The following is a 3,549-nucleotide window of genomic DNA, read 5'->3' on the forward strand; positions in this document are numbered from 1 at the left end:
CATTACTGCAGTAGAAAGGAAGATTCAAGGGCCAAGAGTGCACAAGGGATTATTGAAATCACACATGTGGACATGACCTTTCAAGGGACTCTAAATTAAGAGAACAACATCAACCACGGGGTCCAAGACTCGTCAACATCTTAGGGGTGGTCAGAAGAAGAAGAAGCCGAAGAAGATAAGGATGAAGAAAGTCAGGGACCTATGAAAGGAGTGGAGTATTTTGCTATTGGGACCAAGAGGAAAAGAAACATCTAGGAGAAATGTTAAAAAGTGTGGAATAAATAAGTACTTTTGCAACACAATTTTATCAGTGCTAAGCAATCATGGATTTTCCAACTTAGCTTAATAAGCCATTGGTATTTCTCATCTATTTAACTTCAGCTATGTTCAGGCAAACTTTTTTTTTTTTTTTTTTTTGGTTTTTGTTTTTTTTCCAGTACCAGCAATCGAACTCATGACCTTGCGCTTGCCACACAGGCGCTGTGCCACCGAGCTAAATCCCCAGCCCCCGGCAAACTTTTAAAACCAACCTTTGAAATGTAACCTTTTTCAGTTTCCTAGGGTGGCTGTGCAAGAAATTGCAAATCTGGTGGCTTAAAAGAGCAGAAATTCATTCTCTCACAGTTTTTGAGGACAAAAGTCTGAAATCAAGCTGTGGTGGGGATTGGTTCTTTCTTAGGAGAATCTGTTACATCTCTCTCTTAGATTCTGGATGAGCAATCCTTGTGTTCCTTGGCATGACACAGAATAACTTGTCTCCATAATCACATGGTGTTGTAGTTTAAATGAACTGTTCCCAGAGGCTTGTGTATTGAGGGTCTGATTTCCAAAGTAGTAACGTCCAAGATGGGTCCTAGAGAGGGGACTGGATCATGAGGGTGCTAACTTCATCGACTGATGAGTTAGTAGCTGACTGGGCTATTAAAAGTGAGTCCTAGTTGAAGGAATTGATCACCAGGGCATGCCTTTAAAGGGTCTGTCTTGCTCTTGACCTGCCCTCTTTTCTCTCTTTCTCTGCTTCCAGGATGCCGTTGAGGTGAATATCTTTCCTCCACCATGGTTCAGCCATGATGCTTCTACCTCACCATGGACCCAAGAAAACTGAGCTAGCTGACTAGACTAAATCCTGTGAAACACTGAGCCACAGCAAAGCCCTGCTTCCTTTAAACTGCGCATGCCAGGTATTTTGTCCCAGCAAAGGAAAGGTAGATAGTACACATGGTGTTCTCCCTGAGCATGTGTCCAGATATTCTTCTTATAGACACGGTGGTCACTGGATTAATCTAGTATGACTTCATTTAATTTGATTAAATTCACAAAACTATTTCCATACAACCTTATTCAGAGGTTTGGATATAAATGAAATTTGGGAAGACACTATTCAACTCAGTACACCCATCCTGGAGGCAGGACCATACATTTACAGATGGTACATCAACTAAAGTCAGCATAAAAGGGTACATTTAAAAATTAGCATGGTACAAAAGTAGATGAATTTTATGTGGGCACAAAGATTTTACTCTCCCATCTTTTTTGACTACTAGGAGCTCAGCAGAAATTCTTCATACTGAACATTTTTTATTTGATGTCTCATCTGCTGTGAAACACCCCTCCCAACAGTTCTATAAATTCTTTCTTTTTCTTTCTTTCTTTCTTTCTTTCTTTCTTTCTTTCTTTCTTTCTTTCTTTCTTTCTTTCTTTCTTTCTTTCTTTCTTCTTCCCTTCCTTCCTTTCTTCCTTCCTCCTCAGGGAAATAATAGAATCAGAAAACCTTTCCCACTGCTAAGGACCTGGCTCCATAGTCTCATAACCATGCAGACCACTATACTAATGGACTCTTTAAAGCTCTAAGTAATAAGAGGTGTGGCAAAGGATCATGCATTAATTCACTAGACAAAAGGTGCCTTTTCTTCATTATCATCAAATATTTACTACACATTATGGTCTTTGTGGCACTGACATAGGGGAAATGAATGTAACTCCCAACCTGGTAGATGTCAGATATGCTGAGTTTGTGTTGCCCAAAATCAAAGAATAAATTTTAAGGAGCAATGGAAGTTACGAGCAGGAAAATTTTATTGAAGGAGATAGCTCCTGAGAGGCAGGAGAGGACCTGACATGGGTTGCCAATAAGCCCACTTCTCAAAGGAAGTTTCATAGACCAAAAATCACAAGCTAGGTACAAAAATCATGAGGTGGGTATAATATAGGTCAAAATTATGATCAACCAATAAGGTTACAAGTACAGTTGCTTAGATAGCATTGATCCAATGAGGAAGCAGTTCATATAGCAAGCATGTATGGAAAGAACAAAGAACTTTTTTAGGAAGGGATGGATTAGGAGGTCAGGGTCACCCACCTGGGTGACCGGTGTCTATCTAGACTTCATTGGACCAGGTGGTAACATTTATCTTATCCCCCGGGGAGGCACGTAGGCCTGGTCATTCCCGTTATATCTTGAGACCAGGCCTTCAACAGATGCGCCTCCAGCCACAGTTGTGTTGTGTTCTCAACCTCTGCACTGACTTCCTCGAAGGCCCATCCTTATCTGAGTGCTTACAATATATCTATCTAATTTAGCTGTCTATAATGGCACCAGTGGATACTAAACGTATCAGGGCCTCCAAAAGTTCCCTAAGAAAACATTAGGGAGGGGCAGAATGTGCACAAACATAAAAGTACGGTAACATTTTGCATTAATAATTCTGACATTACTTAGAGTCATTCTGTCCATTCAAGAAGTGACTCTAACGCATGGTTTGCGGTGGAATCTTCTCGATCATTCTTGGTTTCTTCTCAGCGGCCTTTCATCTGTGACACTTTCCGTGGTCCCCACATCGGAACCAAGCCAGGTCTAGCCGACCATGAGGCCAGCAGAACCCTGTGAACCTCAGCACCTGCCACCCTCTTCTCTGGCCCAAGGCTGCCAGGGAAGGGGCAGTACTAGGATGGTTTAGGTTTTAGACCAGTTCCGGAAGTCACTGTGGCCTCCCATGTTCTATCACATAACTCTAAGCAGATGTGCAATAGTTTTTCCAAGGCCCGGCAGTGTAGACTGGATAGCACTTTAAAGAGGAAACACAAGCCGTGCTGTACCCCAGCTCTGAACTGAGGCTTCGGGACTGTCCCACGGGAAGCCCCTGTCCCACTGAGCGTTTCTGGACGGTCCTGAGCCCAGAGAAGCGGAGGTCCTAGAACGCCGTTCAGACACGCTTGTCTCGCTCTGAGCGCCACAGGTTTGGCTCGGGGCTGGTCCCCCGCCCGGTGTCTGCCGGGCTCGGCGTCCTCCTGCACTTCCTGCCCCGCGCCCCGCGCCCGGTCCGCTCCCCGGGGCTCCGCTCCGCAGGATCCGGCGGCCTCCCCGCCCGGCGCACCCCGCCCCCGGGACCGACCGGAGGCGAATTCCTGTGGGTCCCGGCCGCGCCAGGCGTGCGGAGCGAGACGGGAAATTGCAAAAGTCCTGGCCCTCCGCCCTCGCCGCGGCCTTCCCGTAACTCCCGCCCTCGCCCTCGCCCCGCACCGATCCACAGCGCCGCGCGTCCCCGCCCG

This window comes from Chinchilla lanigera, unplaced genomic scaffold, assembly GCF_000276665.1.
Source record: "Chinchilla lanigera isolate Chin_1 unplaced genomic scaffold, ChiLan1.0 scaffold00025, whole genome shotgun sequence".
NCBI lineage: Eukaryota > Metazoa > Chordata > Mammalia > Rodentia > Chinchillidae > Chinchilla > Chinchilla lanigera.